We start from the raw sequence: 16,630 nt of genomic DNA, 5'->3' as shown, positions 1-16,630 counted from the left end.
TTTAACTCTTTCAGCTTACGGTCTTTGTCAGCTGCAGGCAGTGGACTTGATTCAGTTTCAAGTTGCGTTGTTATATGGGAAGATCCTGGTTAAACATACTGTTTAGAGATTTCCCTGGGGTCCCAAGCTGCTTTTTCTGATCCCAGTGCTCTCACGTGTCTTCTTCCGTTGCCGTACAATTTGTGTATGAGCTCATCTACATCAAGCAGTACTGCTGTGAGGAACAGTAAAAACATTTTGGCACAGAGCAGGCAGAGTGAGTCAGCCACCCAACCATGGAGGAGTTCAGTGACGGCCCTTGTGATAATTGCATGCCATGGTTAGCAGAGGCAAAGAGGATAGTGCATTAAGTTCCTTTTGCGTTACTGTTCCCTCCAGAGAGTGTTGGTTTTGTGGGGTGGAGTAGAGAGATATTGGTGATATATCTGCTGCCAAGTTTCAAAAAAGTGACTACCGGCTGCAGTCATCAAAGCAGCTGCCGGATGTTGATCCCCTAATTCTAGCTAAACTCAACAGCAAAAAAAGGCAGCTATATTTTGTCTGCAGGACTATAGTTAGAAAAAAGTACATTCAGAATCACTAGATTTGCATGTAAGAAATTCAGTGCTTATTTGGACAAGTCTTGAAAGCCACAACAAGGTACTACACCAAAGCCACAGTTCTGGGCTGCCAGATTCTGACATTCAGGACTGTGATAAAAATAAAAGAGCTCTGTCTTGCTTTGTGCCATGCATTCTTGTGATTTCTTCAAGCAAACAAGAAGTTAGAATGCAGTGAATACATGTACAAACAAAGTAAGCTTGTTCAGTATTCAGCAATGCTTGTTGAGTAGTTTTGGGCATAGAGCCCATGGTAATGAATGGAAAACTTTGATCAGGACATTTGTGGCCTGCCCAGATCATTTCATAGGATCTACAGTTCTGCTGGGACATCTAAGCCCTTAAGTTACCTTACATTTATCCTGCCCCACTGGGAATAAAGGTTTAACAGGGCTCTCTGGATGGTGGGAAGATGAATGTTGAAAGCATCAAATCAGAGGCTTGCCTTCACCTCTAGCAGACATACTTTTAGTTCCAGCTTGACTCTGCTTAACTCACTATAGCAAATAACTTTTTTTTCTCTCTGCAGATTAAAATCGTGGTAGTTCTGTGACTCCAAACTCTTTTCTTGATATTGTTCATCAGCGCGGGGTTATCCATGAAAACAGTTGATTTCTGGAGGATCATAATTTTTTCCCGTCTGTCCTGTGTATTAGTGTTAAGAGAAGCCTTTTTAAAAGGCTGTGAAAATCGTAACTGCCATCCCCAAAACTGTGAAAACACTGCTGCCCTGTAGTTGGCCCTTATAGATGTACTGAATTTTAACTTTAATTCTTGTCCCCTTTGCTTTGTTTTCAAATACTCTGTTTTACAACTCATACTTGATTGATAAAGCACTGTCTGAAATAATCCCAACATGGCTCTAAGTCTGGTCTGGTCACACCTCCTGACCCCAGCAGTGATATGTTGTAGAAACAAAGTCATTCTCCTGCCTTTTCAGTTCTGTTTTGGCTTGACTCTATAATGAAGACAGCATAGTCATGGTATATTAAACTGGATAGAAGCAACATACACATTACTATTATTCTGCTTCTAGCTAAAGCTCTGAGACTAATGCAGTGGAGAAGCCTGGCTAAGAATTTGCTGATAGTTTTCTTTTGCCATACATTCAGCCTGAAAAAAAACCCCATCCAGAACAGCTGAAATGGCACAGCCTTTGACTGAATAAAAAATAGGCACATTTATGATATCAAAGACTTATGAAAATATCCCCTCTGGATTTTGAAAAATGTAGGAGGGAATGAGAGTAGAACAATTGTATTTCTGTTTATATTTGCCCTAGAAAGTAGCCCACTCTGAAGAAACATTTGCAGAAATGAATGATGGAAAAATTGTCTCTTAGAGGCAGAAGGTATAATGTGTCTGAAATTCCTTTGAGTTATAATTTCTTGTTAACAACAGGCCCATAATACACAGGGAGTTAATGTACATTGTTTTATGTGAAATTTTTAGAATTCACTTTTTCAGTATTCACTTTATAGTAAAGAAAAGGCCATGGTATAGTAAAAAAAATGGCAAAAAGCAAGTATTTCTTCAATTATTATTCTGCCACTAGAAAATTGAGATCATTTTCCTACAAAACGGAAGATTATCTATGCAAATGTTTATTCTATTTATAGCATTAAATAAAATTGCAAGAAGCCATCTTGCTGGCTGTGAAAAGTGAGTGTGGTGTTGAGAGTCAAGTCTAATTATTAAACCACAATTATTATTGAGAAATTTTGTACTATTCAATGAATTATGCATTTTATATTTAACTTGTGACATAAAATATGTGTGAACCCAATCCAAAACCCAAATCCAAACAAAGCAAGCTTCTACTTTATCTAAGTTTGTTGTACTTCTAAATTTCACATTTTCAGTCTCTGGTTCTAAATACCAAGGTGAAATTACTCAGTGTATTAGTATCTGATTTTCAGAAGCAATGATGATGTGGAGACCCTGCTATAACAACATCATCTAACAGCTGTTCTTCTCATGTCCTATAGAAATGTATTTGTAAGCATCATGAGCTACTAGCAAAAGCTGACTTTTTAATAGCAGCCACTAACCATCCTTTTACTTAATGTGATTTAATGACGTTTGTGTGATGGCATGTTCAAATAAAATAATGGCTTCTTTTTATATGTAAGTGCTGGTTTTATCCATAGTTTATTTTCATTGTGCTTTGCATAAATGTACTCTGATGTGCATTAGAATGAAAGAAAATGTTTTAGGAACACCTGGTTTAATCCTAAACATTAGCCTGGCCATAAATGACTACAATACAATGATAATCATTGAAACTCAAGATGTAGCACACATCTGGCATTGTTTAGCTCCATAACTCTCAGCCTAAAATGCATACACAACTGCAGCACCCTTGAAGTATTTTTTCCTTCCACTGCTGTCTTGGAGTCGATTACCACATAAATCCCTCTGTATCATCAGAGTGAAAGAGTATTTCCACTCAAAACCATAGCTTCAAGTAAATGCAGTGTTCATGAAAGATCTTTGCCCACAGGCTGCACTCAGAAGATTCTGAATTAAGTAATGATTAATTAACAGCTGTGTGTCCTAGTTGTGCATATAACAAGAGGGAGAGGAAAGGAGAGGATATTGTGAGAAATAGAGACAGGGCTGTGCCAAAACCAGTGCGTTTTAAAAAAAATTTGTTCAGGATATTGGTCACTCAACCTGAGTGCAGTCATGGTTCCAGCTTGTTTTATGAACCAGTCCTAGTCCAGTTGTAGAGTGGGATTAAAGGTTCCCATTTGTAATATGATGGATTTACAAAAGGCAGGTCCTGCTGCCTAACCTGATCTCCTTCTATGACAACATGACCCACCCAGTGGATGAGGGAAAGGCTGTGGATGTTGTCTGCCTGGACATTAGTAAAGCCTTTGACACCAGCTCCCACAGCATTCTCCTGGGGAAACTGGCTGCTCATGGCCTGGATGGATGTACTCTGCTCTGGGTTACAAGCTGGCTGGATGGCCGTGCCCAAAGAGTGATGGGGAATGCAGTTACATCCAGCTGGCGGCCGGTCACCAGTGGTGTTCCCCAGGGCTCAGTACTGGGGCCAGCTCTGTTCAGTATCTTTATTAACACTCTGGACGAGGGGATCGAGTGCACCCTCAGTAAGTTTGCAGATGACACCAAGCTGGGCAGCAGCGCTGATCTGCGGGAGGGCAGGAGGCTCTGCAGAGGGGTCTGGACATGCCGGACCGATGGGCCGAGGCCAGCTGGATGAGGTTCAAGAAGGCTCCGTGCCGGGTCCTGCACCTGGGTCACACCAGCCCCACACAGCGCTACAGGCTGGGGCAGAGCGGCTGGAAAGGGCCTGGTGGGAAAGGGCCTGGGGGTGCTGGTCGGCAGCCGGCTGGGCATGAGCCAGCAGTGTGCCCAGGTGGCCAAGGAGGCCAGCAGCACCCTGGCTTGTGTCAGAAGCAGTGTGGCCAGCAGGGCAAGGGAAGGGACTGTCCCCCTGCACTGGGCACTGGTGAGGCTGCACCTCGAACCCTGTGTTCAGGTTTGGGCCCCTCACTGCAGGAGGGACGTAGAGGGGCTGCAGTGTGTCCAGGGAAGGGCCACGGGGCTGGGGAAGGGTCTAGGGAAGTCTTCTGAGGGGTGGCTGAGGGAACTGGGGCTGTTTAGCCTGGAGAGGAGGAGACTTGTGGGGACTCTACTGCTCTCTACAGCTGCCTGAGAGGAGGCTGTAGACAGGTGGGTGTCAGTCTCTTCTCCCAGGTAACAAGAGACAGAACAAGAAGAAATGGCGTCAAGTTGTGCCAGGGGAGGTTTAGATTGGATATTAGGAAAAATGTCTTCACTGAAAGGTTGGTCAAGCATTGGAAGAGGCTGCCCAGGAAGGGGGTGGAATCATCATCCCTGGAGGTGGCTAAAAAACACATGGATGTGGTGCTTCAGGACATGGTTTAGTGATGGACTTGACAGTTCTGGGTTAGTGGTTGGACTTGATGATCTCAAAGCTCTTTTCCAACCTAAATGGTTTTATGATTCTATGATAAACTGGAATCGTGTTCTCAGTTCAGGGGAAACTCTTTGATTCTTGTTCACTGATAAAGTTTTATTTGTTGTGGAATTGTAGGCTTATTTTGAACAGTAATCTGAAGATGTGTGCAGACAACTGTTGTTCTATGTCACTGTTGAAAGAAGAGAAACTTAATGTCAGTTAATAACTGAGTTTTTAAATCTATCCATATTACACTCAATTGTTTAATGTTGTTTTAGTTTTTTCATTGTGTGTTTACCTTTAAAATAAATGTTAGCTTCAGTTTCAAAACAGACCCACTAATAGTAGGAACTATTACTTACTTGAAATTTACTTCCTAGAGAAATTTATAATACCCACTTCCTCCTTCTTCTGCTCAAAAACCTGGAAATGAAAGAATTTTCTTCATAAAGGTCAAATGATAGCTATAAACCCTAGAAAGAAAAAATATGTTTAAGATAGCATTTTCTTTTGGTAGACCTGTATTAAAGCCCATACAGACAGACAGCCCAGTAAATCTGGTAGATTTCTGTAGTTCTAAAATGGGCCCATATTTAGCTTTACATTGCTGCTTAGAAATCAAGCTACAAAAAGCTGTAACAGCGGCTACTGTTCCTTCCCTTAGGGTCCAAACAAGGCAATACAATGTGTTCTGGTCAGCAGTAGGAATTCTGCTTAGTAACCTGAGACTCTTCATTCCTCTCCTCTCAAAGGCAGTAAACCAAAAAATTAAAAGCAGAACAGCTTTTCAAATTGTGTAGCATTTGCAAATCCTCACACATCTTTAATGACTTGTTGGCACGTACAAACTGAAAGCTTCATGACCTGGCCCTTCTCTTGTCAGTTCCTGCTCTTATCACATCATCTAGTTATGCACGTTTCACTGAGAACTCATGCTTTCATGTTTCTCTGATTTCAGCTTTATTGTTCCAAACTCTTGAGGAATTAATAAGAATCATAGAAGAGCCAAGACCTGCATGTCAGGTGGCTGATATAGCTGTACTGTAGCCAGCTGAGCTATGCCAGTTTATACCAATAAGTACTATGCAGTTACTAGAAAGATATTAGTCCCTTTTTCCTATTTTTTTATTTCTGGTCTCCAGGAGGCATGTGGCAGTGGCATGCTTCTGCATATTTATGTAGTGGTAACAACTGGATCTTTTCATGCTCAGAGTAACTCACAGAATCACAAAATCATAGAACAGTTTGGGTTGGAAGGGACCCTTAAATATCAGCAAGTTCCAGTCCCCCTGCCATGGGCAGGGACACCTTTCACTAGACCAGGTTGCTCAAAGCCCCATCCAGCCTGGCCCTGCACACTTCAAGGGACGGGGCACCCACAGCTGCTCTGGGCAACCTGTTCCAGTGTCTCACCGTTCTCAACTCAGCCCAACTCCAATCAGTCTGTAATTTCTTTCTAGCAGGCTCATTATTTCTCTGCTGACGGTACAGTGATGGTTAAGCCCAGCTATACAATTTAAAAACAGACAATTTTTTGTGAACACAGGATGTCTATCCAAGCACACTTCTGTCCTGACAGTGCTTAAGCCTGCTCATCCAATGACCACTGGCTGTATCAGTTGTAGAACATGGTTGTAACACACTGGATAGAGCAAGTATGTTGCCATACAATTTTACTTGCTGGTATCATTCCTATTTATTCATCTTTCTGTGATGCTACAAATGATGGATATGTATTTTCACAATGACCATTGCAAAGTCTGTGTACTACGAAAGGTATCCCTTTGCTTTGGCTGCTTGTTCTCATTTAGGTTTTGTGCAAGTTCATGCTGGTGTCAGCATGCCCTCTGACTTCATTGGAAGACCTCAGTGCTGTTTGAAAAACATCAGATTATTTGCAATTAAAGACTTACCAAGCATGACATGAGCTGCAAACTCAGTTGGAACTGTGTAAACTTCCATAAGAATTGTTCGTAGTAGGAACAAATGTAATAAGGAGAGCAGAATTAGGAAATGTCTGGTTGATGTTCTCCGTGCTTTCAAAATGTGTGCTGTACTTTATCTGCATATATTGAATTTATGTATCCTTAGTCACTTCTACAAGTAGTCTGTTAGAGATGCTTTTTGAAGAGATACTGATTTTTGGAACATTTCTTAAACCTGTGATATTTGATGGACTTGAATAGGAAGTTCTGAGAAGTCCACTACTGGAACTAGTATCAATTTCTTGGGAAATCATAGCAAGGTTTTGGTGAACTCTTACACCTTGATTTTGAGCACACCCGTGTAGCTGACACCTTTGGCATATGACATTTAGCTTGGATCCATATCCAAACAGTGACAGAAACTATTAGTGTAAGTTAGCAAAATAAAACCCTGTACATTTCTATATGTTTATTATAAGGAGGCCGCAACAGTAAATTCCAGCACAGTGACTTTAAGCTTATAGGAAATGATGTGGGTATTGTTCATTGTTACTCTTATCAATGGATGTTATACAGCTGAAATGTATGCATTGCCTACAAAGCAGAGCAGGATTTAAAAGACAATGCATTGGCAGTTACTACACCCTGATCTCAATATCTCCACCACCTTAGAGTTTCTGCACTGCCTGCTGAAATCAGCTGCTGGGAGGAAGGAACATTGGCAATAACATGGGGAAGTGCGGTCTTGGGCTCTGCACTCTGTTAATTAGGAGCCTGAGACTCACAGTTAACAGTGATTAATGTTCCTTTGTATTTTGCTAGTTTCTTCTTTGTGAGAAAAGATCACATAAAGCCGAAGTACTTTCAAATAACTATTGGTATTAGTGAAAGAATTTTTTTTAAAAAAGGTATTTCTAAATTTGTCACCAACAAATCAGATTGTGTCATTTAACTAAACCAGATGAACATAACTGTATAACTGTTGTAACTGCTTCTTTTTCCTACACTGTTGTTTTATTTTTTAAAACTTCAAAGTCTCCAAATTCCTCCTGATTGGTGCACTGATATTTTAACAATGTCTTTGTTGCGTACTGCCACCAGACAAGTGCTAATCCCCTTGAGGAATCTGGCAGGGCTGTGGGAATCTTCCAGCCATAATTGTATCTCTATCACAAATGTGATGATATTGGCAACTTCAGCCGAGTTGACAGAATGTGCTGTTGTTGAGGGTGGATTATATCAACTTTCTCTATTGACTCACAAGTCTAAGGGTCACTCATTTATGCATTCTTTACTGTCTTTGGTTGGGGGATTTATTGGTACTGTTCTGGAAGATGTTAGAAATGTAAATGCCTGCTGTATTTAAACAAGGAAGACTGTAATCAGAAAAACTAAAATGAAAAGCCAACAGGAAATCCTATTTATACAGTTAAAACAAGATTACTAGAGAAAAAAAATGCATGGTGCATTATAATCAGTGAAACTGAATTTTAACGGCATATTATTAGTGTCAAAAAGACATTTTCATTTATTAGTTTGAACATTAAGAGAAAAATAAAGCAATATAAAGATGCTGAATGTAGTTCCACTTAATGGACAACCATTTTACTCCAGGTCTTTGATCTACTTACAAGTTATTTTACCTTTGTTTTACCTTTAATATGTTTTTCTTCAAGCGTTTGTAAGTGGAGAATAATTCCATTGTGAACTAATTTTTCAGGCAAAGGACGTTGCAGATGATTCATTATATGCCTAAATGTCCAGCTTCCTCATATTTATTCAGTTTTTGCATCTTTGCCTCAAGCCGTGATTGTAATTTGTTCAAATTCTGGCACAGGCTATCCATTTCTCCGGTAATAAACAGGGTTTTCCCAAGTACAGGGAAAAAATCTTGATTGTTGTGATTTACTTTTAAATTCTTCTTTCTCTTTATTTACATAAGAAAAAGGGAAGATACCTGTCATTCAAATGATCTAAGAGTTACAAAACAGTTATGCACTGGATTTTATTTTCTATGACCAGACTGTGAATGAATAAATCCTGCTCACTCTTTGATTGTTGGTTGTGTTGTTGGCTGGTTGCTGTTTTTAAAAGAGGGAGTGTCTAATTTATTCTGATTATAATAGCACAGATGGAGGTTCAAGGGCATTATAGTTCTTTAATTAATTTGAAAGAAGGGAGAAAAAAGGACCCTTATTTGTTTTTACTGCATATACTCTATCTGGGCTCCCTGAAGTCCACTTGGCCTGCGATCCATTTTGGAAAGACCATGCTTTGTCTCCGAGTCAAGTGTTTCAATTGAAATCAGATAGATAATTGACAAGAATCTAACTTGTTAGAAATGGAGACTGTTCCAAAAATGTGAATCTGCAAGACTGGCCTACACACAGTGAGTAGAAGACATACATAAAAGCTTCTGCTGTACCCTTAGCTTAGGATTTTTTGTTAATTTTGCTGCTGTTACATCATTGGGAAATTGTGTCCACTGTGTCATACAAGGCTGATTTTCTTTCTTTGCTGTTCCAAAGCCAGAATATATATTCTGTATATTAATAATGGCTGTAATCTTAATCTTCACTGTGTAGTACTTGGTCTGAAACTGGTGCATGGAACCATTTTGGAATGACCTTGTGCCATCTCTTGTCTTCCTGGCAGCGGTCAGAATGGCCCTGCATACTAAGCGTGTCCCTGCTGCACTGTGAATTCCCAGACAAAACATGATGCTTCCCTTTATCAGAGCAAAGAAGTCTAGTTCTTTTTATTTTACTAAATTATACTTAGAAATTTCTTCTTTAGGAATGTCTCCAAGTGCTGTGTAATGATTCATAACCATATGTGACTCCCAGGAAAGATCATCAACTGTGTCAGTTTTGACATTAAGAGACAACTTTCGCTTACTTGTCATTCAGTGACTTTGCAAATGTGCCTACCACTTTCTTGTGTAACTGTCCCCCAACTACCAAATAAGAAAAGGCTGGAGAAAAACTCTTAAGGGCAATAGTACTAGCTGAGATTTGTTGTTTTGTTAAAACTCACCTAGCAAACCCCATGTATTTTAAAGGTTTCAGTGGGATAGTTAGCCAGGTTTATTACTGTGTGGTGGCCAGCATGGTATTACTTTGTGAACTACCTCTGATTTAGTGTATAATTATTGAATTTGGCTATGGTGCCAAGCCCTAAGGTGTAAGTAATAGCAAACTAAGATCATTATACAATGAAGCTGCATTTTCTGTAGTTTGGCTTTGCATGTCAGAGTTTTCTTAATTCACTACAGCTCTTTATGGATGTTTTGGTACTGCAGGAAAAGCATTGCAGTAATGACTGTGCAACCTGCTCTTGGTCAATATGTTCCTTATTTTTCTCTGTAATTAGTTTCTTCCTTTCTCTTTCCTCTTGAGTTTATTAGCCCTTTAACTATCATCATTAATAACATCTACTTTAAATCATTTTTGTTATTTTAATTCTCATTTCTTATTTATTTTTTCTTACTTTTCTCAATAATTACAGTGTCCTTGCAATACCAATACCATCTGCAGCTAAATGGAAAACTGGTTTTCCAAGCTCTTGTTTTGATTCCATCTTACCTGTTCAAATAATGAAAACACAAGTTCCTAGGACTAATCACTGTAGTGTTTCATTAATGTTATCTCCAGATAAGCACATTCCTTTGCATTTTAATGTAGATCATTCATCACTTCTTGAAAAGCTAATCTAATTCTTATAGAGGTGAAAAACGTAAAAATGCTATTTAACACACAAAATAGTTAAAGATGCAGCATGACTTGCCAACACTCACTTAGCATGTGAGAGAATCTTTGAGAAATAAAAGGCTGGTTTAGTACTTTTAAGTGTGTGATCCAAGACATCATGAATTAACTGTCTTTGACAAGGAAAGCTATTCCAGAAACAAGTTTTATGCTGCAGTCAGAACTGACATAAGACAGGAATGAGATGATTTGATTATTTCACAGAGACAAGGCAATTGAGTCATCAGACAACAGAGTTACCATTGAACATACACAAATTCAAACAAATGGCTTAGAAGAGAAATTTGCATCCCTTGTAGTGAGGTGGTGCAGTAGTATTTACAGTGTAGGTAATTTTAAGGGCTGTGAAATTTTTTTTTCCTTGAGAGCCATCTTTTAAGACAAGGATTCAAATACTGAGTTTTTATAATGTGATGAGGAGAAACCAGAGTTGAAGATCCCAACAGATATCCCGTGCTAACGTACAGAGATATACACCTAAAGGGTGAATAAGCAGTAAGGTGAAAGGAAGTCTTATGAAAATGCCATCTTTATTTTAAAAGATAGCCAAGGGTAGTGAGAAATATGTATTTTAGCACAGGGCTGGATCACTAAAAGGTTTTAGTGGCCTGTGGTCCAGAATCCTCAACTTCTGCATGAGCAAAAGCTCCTATATAGTTCTCATCTTTTATAATTAGGCTGATTTTCACATCCTTTTAAAGTTGATATAGATATACCATATCAAACGAAGTGATGAATTCAGCTTCCAGTGAGTAATTGGAGAATGACAATGCTCTCACAGGGAAATGCCATAAATCCTAATACCAGGATCGTTCAGCAGAGTTTTCTCAATCATTAAACTTGTTTTTGAAGTTTGTTTTAGTCAGCATTCTGGTCAGCACAACACTTTAATGCTTAAAACCAGTAAGCTCTATTACATGGAATTTAAAACCAGAACACTCAATGAACATTTTGTGACTTAATAATAAATACAAGCTATTATTAAGTTGAAATATAAAGAGTATTGCTTTACAGAAATGCCATTTTTTAATGAAAAGGCACAATGTTTTTTAAGATGCTTCATACAACACTATGCTCTTAAGTGAAGACAAACACTTTAATGCGTTATAGGGAAAAAAAGAGTTTATTGCATTCACTTGGCTTTACATTCTTATCCAAAAAATAGATTCAATTACTTTGTCATTAACAGCTTCGAGTACCAGAACAACTGGAAGTGTGCCGACATAAATTTTTTTCTAGACTCCTGTTTGAGCTCTCCGAACAACTTCTGAGGTTATATGTTTTCTTCAAAACAATATAAAATTAGCAAGTTTGTTCGCTAGTTTTAAGCAAACGGTTGCTCACTCCTCCAAGTTTATTCAGTATATGCTCCTTGAAAGCGTCTAATGTTCAGGCCAAGTGTCTTAAATTTAGTGTTGTATACTGCACAATGCAATCTCATTTCAAACGCTTTTGATTTTTTTAAAGTATCAAGCATAAACCCCTTTGTACATCTTACATTATTTTTTTCTGTCAAAATTCAGAACACATGACTGTCTCAAAGAAGCTAATATTGGAATACTCCAGGTGGCCCAGTTACAAGGAAATTGCTACTTTGTAACTCATAGTACTTAATTGTAATTAGTGATTGACAGAGAAGAGCCTCCTGGTGTAAGTCGGTGCTGGAGTCAGTAACAGGCCATGTCAGAGACACAGGATTCAAGTTTAAAAGGCATTTTCCCAATTCGTTCACCAAGCTTTTTCCTTCAGCAAGATCCAGATTCTTCCAAGGCATATAGGCTGTATTTGATCCTCCACATTAAAAGATTGGCCCCAAATTAATGTCAGTATGTACAGTGCATATCTTTCATTCTTTGCAAGAGGCACATTTTCGTGCCCCCCAGGCTGCCTAGGGCATCTGAATCTCCCTAATCTGACATGTCAGATTAGTGCTCCAGTGAGGCCATAGACATGAACATGATGTAACCCCACAGTATGTGAAGGATGCATTAATACTATTGCAGACTTTTTTTTTGAAAGAGTTGCTCTAACCTGTAATGTTATTACTTTCAATTCCTATTTGATGGATGTTGCATGTATTTTACAACTAAAACTGCCTCAAGGTTATTTTCTAAATTATATATTAAGTGCTAACTGCCTTCTGGAAAAATGAAATACATTCTTTTAATGAAGATGGCTTGTACACTATGTCCTTCTAAGATTAAGTTTTTTGAATCTTGAGTCTATTGGAACAGTTTGTGGCAGGGTCCAAGCAGATGGAAAAAGAGTTACTCCTCAGGAGGCCCAAATTTAAACACAGAACAACTGTTTTGGGTTGGTTTTTTTTGTTGTTGTTTGTTTATTGTCAGAGATCTGGTTTAACCAAAATACACAGTGTTGGCAAAAGCACTAGACTGCATGCTTTCCAGTTTGACTTTACACACAATAAGCTTCGAAACAGAAGGTAAATGCTTCCGAAGGAGAAACAAGGATCAAGGTGAAAGTGTGATTCCAGACATATAGCTAACCATATACATGTAAATGAGAATTCCATCCTTCTTTTACACAGTCCGGAAATAAAAAGCTGATAGATTGAGCCTGTTACATAATTTCATTTTGGAAATGTGTGTGATCATTTCATATTATTCATATTCAGAAGCAGGGAGGGTTCCAATACAGTTGTAATAAGAGCAGGAACGGAAAATAAAGTAAAACTAGAGCCACATGAGACAAGAAAGGAAAAGGATTTCAAAAACATCCTGAAGTACTGCATTACAGATGGCTGACAAGTAAAGAAGGTGAGGATAGATGACTAATTCAGACTTCTGAGCTGGAAGGAATCATTCTATCTTCTGTAAAAACAATTTTATTAGAGTGCAAGGTGTGGAAATGCAATAGTCTACAGGACAAACAAAGCAAAAAAGGGGAATCCAACAAAAAACAATCTGCATCATCATTTTTTCCTCCTAGCAATGCCATGGTCAGTGTGTACACTGAGTATATCTGAGCATCCAGATAAGCATAAAATAAGCTAGGAATCCACTTCCATTCTTGAATGTGGGGAACATGTGGAAATAGCTCAGAACCAGCACAAACTGCCAGTGGGAACAGTCAGTGTGTGTAACTGCTCTGATTTATGCTGCTCTGGGTCTCACTGATACTCCACATAGAGCTTAAGGAGCCTTAATGTAGTCACGGTTGAGTTATTCCCTAGGCAGGATTGCTAATTGGGATGCCCATTTTAATTCTGAAAAATATTTCAAGCACTTATTTAGAACTGGGGTTATGGAACAAGAAGCCTGTTTCACTGAATTTCTGTGGATAGTTTGGGTGAATCTTCCCAATTCTGGAACATTATCTTCAAGTTTTAAATTGTTTTGAAAAACTTGCCAGTGTTACAATCTTTGAGATTTTCCTATCTCTGATGATGTTATTACTGATGAATGGAAAATACTAAATAATTTTGAGATCTATAATTTCTAGAAATAGCACTGGACTATTTCCTTTTATAATTTGTAACACAGCCAGTAGAACTGTAGGATATTTTGGACAAAGTCCTAGAAAATGCCTGATTTGTGATAAATAAGATAGTACTTGAAGAACATATTGCAGTTGCTTTTTTCAGCTGGATATATGAATTGGTAGAGTAATATAAAATATTATATGTATAGTATCCTGCTCAATATCATTAAATCATTTGATTGTATATGTTTTCTCTTAGTACTCCTTAGGACATGAAAAGAGATTTTAAGACATTAGAAGAGAAATAGATTAGCATAGCTGGTATTAATGTGGGAATTTCAATGAACTAATGTCATATTGAAAACCCGGCCTCTTTAATTATTTATACCTAATGGTTGTCTTGGTTTGTTCAGTAGAAGGGATACTGCTAATATAAATTCCCATTAATTACCGCCTCAAAGTGCACTTAAAAATATTCTCTGTCCAAGAATCCCAAATTATGGGAAAGGAAATAAAACAGCTGTTATTGCTGTTCTGTCAGGCAACGTTTATTTGGCTAGACGGCTTTTTTTCATACTACTTACAATAGCATGTGCTTCAAAAATACAGATTAGACACAGTGATAAGTCTGAATCCTTTCAGTGAGCCTGAGTGTCTGCATTCAATTACAGCCTTCTTAAAATACAGTGGTGGGTTCCTGCTTGTACCACACTGGTTGAGTCCCAAATTAGTTTAAGAATTACTTTCTGCAAAACACCGAGCTTCATTCAGAGCTGGAATGTGAGACGTCTGAATACTCAACCAGGGTCAATAGGTACCTCTTGACACCCACCAAAGGCCTTCATCTCTTCTCATGTTGCCTTCTTTTTAAAGGTCTCAGTCTATGAAATAGCATTTTAACTGATCTTATTTCTTCAATTTGTTTTTATTTCAATGAATGCATGCTGCTGCCTTGCATTGGTCTGCATGTTGGAAGAGTATTTTTTTCATCACTTTCTCATGGAAACTCTAAGCAGCTCTGTTCTTTCTCTGCTTTACTTGTTCCTAGTATCAAAATAATCTGCACACTATTAAACTATCTTTCCTGAGTCACCCTAGACTTCTTTCTCCAGGAGAGATGAAAATCCTAAGATATCTCTCTGGGTGTTTTGGAATTAAACGATCAGTTCAGATTCAGTATGGTTAAAGACAGCTCCTAGACTTTTCTTCCAAACCTTCCTCCTACTTTCTTTTTCTCTGCAGACATCCTCTCCATGCTTTCTGCCACTTGGCACTGATCTGTCCATAGGTCCCCACATGCAGGGAGTCTAGATGTTGTACATTGATTCTGTACATAACAACTTCGGGATGGTATGTTTTCTGTCTATCCATGGCTAAAAGTCTCACATAAACTTTATTTTGGGTTTGAACTATACAATTACTTTTCTCTGAACTAGAGAGATTCAATATGATAGTGCTGTTACCCACTCAGGATGCAGTAGTCATTATTGTTCAATTCTCAGCGTCCCGCTGCTTGTCTGCACCTAGCCATTGGGGTTTTGTCTGATTTGCTTAGAGTGTAACATGCTTCTGGCCAGGATGCCCTCATTTTATTTTGTATTTATAGTGCACTGTGAGTATGATCCAAGGCCTTCATTTTACTCTGTTTTTAGGACAGTGTGAGTATGAACCGATGCCCTCATTGTACTCTGTATTTATAGTACAGTGTGAGTATGATCCATGACCAAGGTTCCTACCAGCTATGGTAAAACACGTTCTAACAGATGGGTTTCCCCATTCTTCAGATGTGCTGGGGTTTTTTTTGTTTGTGTGGTTTTGTGGTTTTTTTAGGGTTTTTTTGTTTTGTTTTTTGTCCCTGTAGTCACTGGCTGTAGAGTAGAGGGATCAGATTCTTTTCTGTAACACCATATGCTGGTTGACAGTAGAGGAATGAACTACTGAAAAATTAAATGTCATAGCTAAGTACTTACAGGAACTGAAATTTCTGAAGCTGTAAACAAAAAAGCATTACATGAGAAAGATACATTTTCTTGGAGATCTAGCTCAGCTGATGTTTTACATCTTACTTTTCTTTGGAGTAGAAGAAAAACAAACTGCAGTAAAATAACACTCATGCCTTCACTCAGTTCCCTCCGACTCTTTCAGAGTTGAGTCCTCTCTTTTCTGTATGTACTACCATTTCTCCTCTCCTTCCACTTTCACTGGAGTTCTTAGGACATGTTCCAATTTTAGCATTATTTTTCCAACATTATTTTTCTGCAATAAAATTCTTCCCTATGTGTTTCTATAGTCAGAACATTCATTTAAATAGAATATTGAAATTTATGCCGATCTTCCACAGTGAGGTTTTGGAACAGCAACCATTTAAGAAAAAACCCCAGACACCCACCCCCCCAAAAAAAAAAAAAAATGACAGGAAAGTAAATACAATCAGGGAACAAATCTAATATAAATATATCTGAAGATTATAAAGTTGAGATTGATTTGCTGTTTAGTCTAACTACTTCTAATTGCAATATGCATACATGATATTCCCTTTGTTCATTTTTAGCTCTCTGTAGGCACCATAGAGACATTTTTGTATCTTCTCCAATACTCTTAATAGTTTCCAGTGACCATACACAGACTAAGCGAGAGCTTCATTTTGAGCCAAATAGTGTCTGTTCTGCTTTCCAACCTATATGTTATTTCCTAGTTATTTGGATGTTGTAGCCTCTTTGGTTGTACTTTCTGCTATCCTGTTTTGTCTGCCCTGTCTATATTCTATTCTTATAACCTTCAGAGAATGTTTTCTGGGCCACATCCAAGGCTGTATTTGTTCAGGTGAAGTTCAGGAAATTTCAGGGTAAAATAATCCTTCATTCTAACAGTCTGTGGAGAATTTAAATCAATCAATCAAAATGATGTCAGGTATTACTATCTGGGCTTATAAGTAAACCAATG

This window comes from Falco biarmicus, chromosome Z (assembly GCF_023638135.1).
Source record: "Falco biarmicus isolate bFalBia1 chromosome Z, bFalBia1.pri, whole genome shotgun sequence".
NCBI lineage: Eukaryota > Metazoa > Chordata > Aves > Falconiformes > Falconidae > Falco > Falco biarmicus.
Note: the sequence above shows the minus strand (reverse complement) of the source record.